Here is an 8758-nt window from a genome sequence, read left to right as displayed (position 1 = left end):
TCCATCCGGGTGTGGATGGGGCACAGGGACTTGGCCGGATCAGGTTCCTTAAACCCCAAAAAGGGGGAGGTGGGTGCATTGAGCAGGACACCCCCACTTCACCCTCTCACGGAGGCTTGGGGCTGTCAAAGCTTGGAAGGGGTGGCTCGGGGGTAGATGGAAATGCCCCAAAGCCAAGAGCTATGAGCTGTGGTCCCCCGGGACCCCGTAAGCCTGGACAGGGAGCGGTTTAGATGGCAGAGTCCCAGGGAAGAGCCCCAGGTGGCCGGAGGAGACTGTCTGCCAACCCCGGAGGATGGGGCTCCGAACAGATCTCCTGCATCTGGGGAACTCAAGGGACACAGCACTGTTGACCCCAGGGGTGGGGATTCAGGTCACCCCTGCTGCGTCTGGAGCCCCACACGGGCCTTCATTCAACAAACATCCCCTGCTACAGCGTCAGTCCCAGAGTGCCTACACGGGGAGTGTACTCTCTCAGGGCTGCTGGGACAGACGACCACAAACAGGGGCGGGGCTTAGAACAAAAGAATTGTATTCTCTCGCAGTTCCGTGGCCCGGAAGGCTCAAACCCCGACGTCAGCAGGGGCCACACGCCCGCCAGAAGCACGAGGGGGAGAACCGTGCTTGTCTCTGGCTAACGCTGGCCGTCAGCATCCCCGGTGGTCAACCCTCCCGTCTCTGCCTCGGACTTCACGTGGCCTTCTCCTCTGTGTGTGTGTCTCCTCCCGTCTCCTAGAAAGACTTGTCATTGAATTCAGGGTCCACCTGAAAAGTTCAGGATGATCATCTCAAGATCCTTGATGACATCGACGAAAACCCCGTTTCTGCATAAGGGATGTTGACGGGTTCTGGGCGTTAGGACGTGGACGGGTCTTCTCAGGGGCCATTGTTCAGCTCACTCCAGATAGCGTTAACAGAATCCTTTTCCAGAGCACTTCCGTGGCCCAGGGACTGTTCTCAGTGCTTTCCTCCACTGGCCCACCTCACCTTCATGCTTGTGGGGTGGGCACCAACATTACCCCATTCGCAGGTGAGAGGGCCTCCAGTTTGTAGAGGTGAGCGGAGGGACGAGATTTCCCAACCCGCCACAAAGTGCAAGTAGAAATCAGGGAGACCGTGAGCCCAGCTCCTCCCCACTGAGCCACCCTGGCTGAGGCTCTGGTGGGTCCTTGGAAGGGTACAGAGAGAAGCCCTCGTGACAGGCCTTCGGGCTGCCATCTCCCTGGGGACTGTTGACGTCTGGGTGTAGCCTAACCTGGTCCACACAACGGAGGAGCTCAGGCGAAGCGGTTGGTGAGAGGCTGAGTTTTCCTCCCACTCACTCTTCTCTGGAAGGCTGAACTTGCCCAGGGGCATGGGGGTCAAGGTGGGTGCCCCTATAAGCCACAAAACAGCCCCATCCCACAACATTTCTCCTTATATGCCCAGAGTCACTGTCCGAGGGGCTTTGGCCCTTCACGGCGGCCACCCGAGCAGTGAGTGGTGATGTCAGGGCCCCTCCTCGCTGGGACCTCTGGCATCAAAGACCCCATCTTCTCCACAGGGTGTCCTGCAGGGACAGAGCACCTGCTTCTGACCACGTAAGTGTACGAGCTCATGCCCGGTGCCCAGCATACAGTGGGTGCTCAATAGAAGCTTGGAGAACGAATGACGGATGAACCATTCAGCTGGGAGGGCCCTTCTCTGCTCTGGAACCCCCTCTGTCTGGCATGAGGAGTCCAGGCTTTGTCTACATTTTCTTCCTGACATCATACCTCGCATACCGTACCCCCCACCCAGAGGGGACAGATGGGAGACCCTGGCTGCCTCCTAGCCCGGCCCTCTGAGGGCAACGTACAAAAGACGGCCAGTTTTCGTACGTATCTGGAGACTCACAAGCTCTCAATCAAGCCAAAACCAACTGCAGAAGTAAACAGAAAAAGGATACGTTCAAAACAGTAGAATTGAAAATCCCACCCACAGCCGCAGTTTCGTGTGACCGCAAATCGGCAAAACACCGAAGGTGACCGAATTTAATTACTGTCGCTCATGTCTGGGTGTCTGTTGAGGCACCAATAACGTTTAGATGGGAAATAAAGACACAGGTAACTCACAAAGCTTTCTGTATTTTCCATAACATTGATCGTTTTTGCCTTCAGTCGACAAAAGTCACTAATTATCTTGTTATAGCAGTGATTTGTTGCACAAATTGGGTCTATTGGCAGAAATCGTCTAAAGGACGAGTCTTGAACAGCTTTTGTAAAATCTGCTCAAACAATTATGAACCGGGGTGCTGTGATTTTAAGCTGCTTTGTAGCTGCCACTTCTTCTCTCTGGGGACAGTCACATGTTTGTCTGGAGACTTCACAGGCCAGGGCTGGGTTTTAACCAGAGCTCCCGAGACTGGCTCCTTATCCTAGGGTCCAGCCTTGGGGCTCCTGTAGACTGCCTTCCATGCTGCCTGCCCCTGTTGGGGATGATGAAGAAGCTGGTGACGTTCCTGGCATGGTCCATCTGGGGGGCACGGAGGAAGGGGTGGAGGGACTTCTGTTTCATCGTGGGGACCCGCACAGCTCTGTGCTCATCCACAAGAAAGTCCCTTGGGCTCACGGCATGTGGGTCAAAGGGTTGCATCCACCCGGCTGAGGGGAAGAGAAATACTGGTTCGCTCTTGGAAAGAGCCAAGAATGGGCTCAGGGGTCACCTTCTGGAAGCCCTTGTGAATGGGAATCCACACTCTGGACGCCAAGCCCAGCTTCGTAGCTCACTCCTGGCCTGTCCTTTAATACCCATGTGATGCTGGGGGTGCAGAGCCCTTGGTGGCCCTGAGCGGCTGTCTCCTTGCTTGTAAAATGCAGATACGTCTAATACAGCAGCATAATAGTTTCATGCTAGTATAATCCTACTGCTGGCATACTGTTGCCTCTCTGGTCTCCTCGACCTCTCTCAGAGGTGGTTAATATTTTTATTTATTTTTTAATGTTTATTTATTTTTGAGAGAGAGAGAGAGACATAGGGGAGGGGCAGAGAGAGAGGGAGACCCAGAATCGGAAGCAGGCTCCAGGCTCCGAGCCGTCAGCCCAGCGCCCAATGCGGGGCTCGAACTCAAGAACCGGGAGATCGTGACCTGAGCTGAAGTTGGACGCTCAACCGACTGAGCCGCCCAGGCGCCCCAGAAGTGGTTAATTTTTAAGAGAAAAGACATCGCTGTGATACACGCTGCTGGGAATGCCAGTGTGGCTCTCCTGCCTGGCTTTGAGATGCCAGGCGGGTTGCCTAACTTCCCACAGTTCTTCAAGTTTCTCATCTCTGAAGTGGACATAATGTCTACCTTGTCGGGCTGTGAAGAGAATTCCACGCAAATGACACATGCACTGGGCCTGGCATATACTTAGGGGTTTCATGCCTGGTGTGTGTGTGTGTGCGTGGGTGTGTGTGTGTGTGTGTGTAAACACGCTTACATATAACGTATGATAACTATGCCCAGATGTGTGTTTGAGTAATGCTTTATTGGATCAGGAAAATAACCTTTCTTCTTCTTCTTCTTCTTTTTTTTTTTAAATATAATTTATCGTCAAGTTGGCTAACATACAGTGTTATGTGTCCTCTTGGCTTCGGGCGTAGATTCCCGTGGTTCATCGCTTACATACAACAACCCAGTGCTCATCCCAACTGTGCTCCTCAGTGCCCATCACCCGTTTTCCCCTCTCCCCCGTCCCCCCATCAATCCTCAGTTTGTTCTCTGTATTTAAGAGTCTTTTATGGTTTGCCTTCCTCCCTCTCTGTTTGAAACTATGTTTTCTCCTCTCCCTCCCCCATGGTCTTCTGTTAAGTTTCTCAAGTTCCACATACGAGTGAAAACAGATGATATCTGTTTTTCTCTGCCTGACTTATTTCACTCAGCATAATACCCTCGAGTTCCATCCACGTTGTTGCAAATAGCAGGATTTCGCTCTTTCTCCTTGCCAAGTAGTATTCCGTGGTATGTATAAACCATATCTTCTTTATCCATTCATCAGTTGACGGACATTTGGGCTCTCTCCCTAATTTGGCTATTTTTTTTAATGTTTATTTATTTTTGAGAGACAGAGAGAGAGAGCATGAGCAGGGAAGGGGCAGAGAGAAAAAGAGGCACACATACACAGAATCTGAAGCAGGCTCCAGGCTCTGAGCCGTCAGCGCAGAACCCAACGCAGGACTTGAACTCATCAGCTGTGAGATCACGACCTGAGCTCAAGTCAGACACTTAACCGATGGAGCCACCCAGGAGCCGCTAATCTGGCTATTGTCGATAGCACTGCTATAAACACTGGGGTACATGTGCCCCTATGAACCAGCACTCCTGTATCCTTTGGATAAATCCTTAGTAGTGCGATTGCTGGGTCGTAGGGTAGGTCTATTTTTAATTTCTTGAGGAACCTCCACACTGTTTTCCAGAGCGGCTGCACCAGCTTGCATTCCCACCAACAATGCAAAAGGGCTCCTCTTTCTCCGCATCCTCGCCAACATCTGTTGTTGCCTGAGTTGCTCATGTTAGCCATTCTGACAGGTGTGAGGGGTATCTCATTGTGGTTTTGATTTGTATTTCGCTGATGATGAGTGATGCGGAGCATCTTTTCATGTGTCTTTTGGCCATCTGGATGTCTTCGGAAAAGGGTCTATTCATGTCTTCTGCCCGTTTCTTCACTGGATTATTTGTTTTTTGGGTGTTGAGTTTGATCAGTTCTTTACAGATTTTGGATACTAATCCTTTATCTGATATGTCATTTGCAAACATCTCCTCCCATTCTGTCGGTTGCTTTTTAGTTTTGTTGATGGTTTCTGTTGCCATGCAGAAGCTGATCTTGATGCGGTCCCAATAGTTCATTTTTGCTTTTATTTCCCTCGCCTTTAGAGACGTGTCGAGTAAGAAGTTGCTGCGGCCAAGGTCAAAGAGGTGGCTGCCTGTGTTCTCCTCTAGGGTTTTGATGGTTTCTTGTCTCACATTTAGGTCCTTCATCCATTTTGAGTTTATTTTTGTGAATGGTGTAAGCCAAGTGGTCCAGGTTCATTCTTCCGCATGTTGCTGTCCAGTTCTCCCAGCGCCAATTGTGAAAGAGACTGTCTTTTTTCCATTGGATATTCTTTCCTGCTTTGTCAAAGATGAGTTGGCCATACATTTGTGGGTCCAGTTCTGGGTCTCCATTCTATTCTATTGAGCTGTGTGTCTGCTTTTATGCCAATACTAGACTGTCTTGATGATTACAGATTTAACCTTTCTTCTTTAAAAAAAAAAAATACGCCTTGGGGCCCCTAAGTGGCTCAGTTGATTAAGCGTTCAACTGTAGATTTCAGCTCAGGTCATGATCTCGTGGTTTGTGAGTTCAAGCACCACGTTGGGCTCTGTGCTGGCAGTGTAGAGCCTGCTTGGGATTCTCTCTCTCTCTCTCTCTCTCTCTCTCTCTCTCTCTTCCCTTCTCCTGCTCTCTCTCTCTTTCAAAGTAAATAAAAATTTAAAAAAATCTGTCTTATCTGTAAAATGGGAATTTTAATCTCAGTCTTGTCTGCCTCCTCCAGGTGAGAAGTCAAGCGAGATCCTGGGAGGCAAGATCCCTCGAGACCCACAAAGCCCTGTACAGACATGAGGCGCTCTGGATTAACTTGCTGAATGAAGGGGTGTGATTGAGGAATGAGGCATACAATCCTCTTGGCTCTTTTGCAGAACATTAAGGACCTTCCTGCCCTGAGATTCTTCCTGCTCTAAGCCACTTGCCCAAGGTCAAGGAGCTAGTAAATGGTGGAGTCAGGAATTGAACCCAGAGCCTGGGGGTGGGGGGGGTGGAGTCAGGAGGAGATGAGAGGAACACCCAAGCAAACATCTGCCCCTGAGGCAATGATCCTGCTCCCCCCACGCTCACCCCTGGGTCCCGGAGGCGCCACAGATCTCAAGTCAGCTGAGTCTTCTCCAGCCGCTTCCTGTGGGTTGGGAGGGGGCCCCCTTGACCTTTGAGGGGGACCCTTTTGTCCCCTCCATCCCAACCCTCCTGCTTCCCGCTCACACACAGAGATTGGGTCTCATCCAACAGCTCAGAGCACTTCCTCCAGGTGACCCTTTTCAAATCCTGGTTCCACCATCTCCTGGAGTGTGACCCTGGGTGACTCACTTAGCCTGTCTGAGCCCCATTGCTCATCCCTGGTCTTGGACTAGCAGAACGCTCCTGAGGAGAGCAGGTGCAGGAAGCACCTCACGGTGCCGGGAGACAACCTGGCAACCCAGGCTGGGCTCAGGCTCTGCTTCTGTGTGGGAGAGAGCAACCTTGGTCAAGTCACTTTACCCCTTGGGGCCTCTGTCTGCTCTCTGCAGGGTGGAATTAAGAATCTCCTCGTCACAGCGCAATAGGAATTCGACGTGATTTTGCACCACACCGACCCAGCCCAGGACCCGGCACGGGGAGGGCCCCCAGAAGACTTGAGGCCTCCCTTCCTGCCAGACACTGTGCCCAGCACAGGAGCACAGATGCCCGAGTCTTAGTTCCTGCCTGCGGGGAGCTTGGGTTATAAAGTGCAGGGAGCTGAACTTTGTAGTGTTGTTTTTGGGTTTTGTTTTTTTTTTTTAATCGTAATAACCAGTTCTCCAGGAAAGCCAATAGAACGTTCCACTTTAACGCAGCACGAACAGAAACAATATATACTCAGCAGAAAGCGTATTTAATGACACTATTGCAACTCAAATGCCTTGTCCTTCCTGAGCTGCCTTGGTGGCAGGGATGGTTTATAAAGGTAGCCCGCCCACTGAGTGCAGAGACAGGGTTTACATGGGTTAAGATGTGTGAGCCAGGCTTAATTCTCCCCCAGATTTATTATTCCTTTACTTTTCCTGTGCTCATCCACTGCCTGGACATAAACACCCACACAGTCCCTTTTTATTGATTTCTTGGGGTCTTCAATTATTCTTCTTGATGTGCATTCAAGGGAAGATACAGCAGGGGTCTGGCATGAGGTTCGTCGCATTCATTCATTCATTCGTTCCGTTTTGAAGAATAAGTCACAGTCCTGCCCTCAGGGATTCTTTTGTTGCAGATTTTTGTCGCGGAAGAATTCAAACAAATACAAAAGGTCGAGAGAACGACATAAGGAAACTCACATACCTGTAGCAGCTTCAATTACGAGGCATATGAAGCCAGTATCATTTTTTCCTCACCCCCCAATCCCTTTTCTCCCTTGGATTGTTTCGAAGCAAATCCTATCCATCATTTCGTTTCACTTGTGAGATTAAAAAAAAAAAAAAAATCACAGCCACAGCAGTGTATCACACCTTTAAAAAAAAAAAAGGTGCTTACTTCCTTCACATCAAGCCATTGTTTCCCCTAACTGGTTCCTCAATATTTTCTTCTTCTTTTTTTTTTTTTTTTTTTTTTTTTTACAGTTGATGTGTTTGAATTCAGATCTCACACAGCCTTTAGTTAACGTGTCTCCAAGCCTCCTCTGTGTCTGGGGAGGTGAAACTCACATAACATGAAATTAACCATTGTAAAGCATACAATTCAGCCTCAGGTCCATCCACAATGCTGTGCATCCACCTTTTGCCGTCTAGTTGCAAACTATTTCAAGCACCCCCAACAGAGACCCCATACCTGTTAAGCAGTGCTCCTCCTTCTCCCCCGTCCCCAGCTCCCCAGCACCTGGCAACCACTCATCTGCTCTCCGTATCTATGCACTTGCCTAGGCTGGACGTTTTGTACAAATGCAATTACGTAATTCGTGACCTTCTGTGTCTGGCGTCTTTCACTTAGCATAATGTTTCCAAGGTTCCTCAGTGCTTTGGCACCCCACGTATGCCATTCCTCTTTGGGGCTGAGGTCCTGTTCCAGAGTGTCACCTCTATTTCACCGTCCCTCCCTTCCGTGAGTAATTGATCACTCAGTCCTATCAGTGATATTTCCAAAGTGTGTCTGACAATGTCCCTTTTCCTCCGTCACACACCCATCTCCTGCTCGGTCTACTGCCGCCTTTCACCTCACTTCCTTCTATCGCCTCCTCGCCGTGGAGGCAGAGAGCAGTGTAGAATTGTGCAAAGGAAGTATTTGCTCCAAGGAAGGGAGTGTATTGAAGCCAGAGGTCTCAGCGCCGATCACATCTCTGGCTCCCACATTTTCCCAGAGCTTCACACACAGATCGTGGAGGTTCGCGGAGCACTAGCCAGCCTCCCTGGATCACTCCGCACTCCAGAACTCAGTAGGGCTTAGGGACGAGGCCAGTCGTGAGCGGTTTTAGCTTTGGGACCCATGAGTCTGTGCAGTTACTCCTAAAACAGCTGGCTGGGTCCTTGTCTTGGAACACATGGGTGTGAACAGGCGGCTGTAATACACTCTGGGCGAGGAGAGTGTGTGCTGTGGGTCACGGCTGGGTGCGGCGTACCTGCTTTGCAAGTCCCAGGACATTTTGCTTTGCAAATTGCAATTGCAATGGCATTGCTTACTGGGGTTGACAACTCTGTCCGGAAGAAGCGTGCTCTGGGTGGCTGGGGGATTGATGGCCACCAGGAAGGGCCTGTTGGAACCCACCGTGGTCCACCGGGTCCTCCCTCCAGAGAACAAGCGACTCTTTTATTTTTAATTAATTAATCCTTTGAAAGAGTGAGCGAGCAGGGGAGAGGAGCAGGGGGAGAGAGAGAGAGAGAGAGAGAGAGAGAGAGAGAATCCTAAGCAGGCTCCACGCTCAGCCCGACCCGGAGCTCGATACCACGGCCCTGGGATCATGACCTGAGCCGAAATCAAGAGTCGGATGCTCAACCGACTGA

At 50.5% G+C, this 8758-nt stretch overlaps 1 long non-coding RNA gene across 1 annotated transcript; it reads left to right on the top strand.

Moving 5' to 3' along the window:
• Positions 1-551: 551 nt before the first annotated feature.
• Positions 552-6535, top strand: LOC123386360. The gene is made up of 4 exons (XR_006600148.1): positions 552-1030; positions 1544-2084; positions 5536-5736; positions 6323-6535. It is a non-coding gene; the product is annotated as an uncharacterized LOC123386360 (long non-coding RNA).
• Positions 6536-8758: the final 2223 nt, after the last annotated feature.

The sequence above is a fragment of the Felis catus genome, chromosome B3 (assembly GCF_018350175.1).
Source record: "Felis catus isolate Fca126 chromosome B3, F.catus_Fca126_mat1.0, whole genome shotgun sequence".
Classification (NCBI taxonomy): Eukaryota; Metazoa; Chordata; class Mammalia; order Carnivora; family Felidae; genus Felis; species Felis catus.
This window is presented reverse-complemented; position numbering and strand designations above follow the sequence as displayed.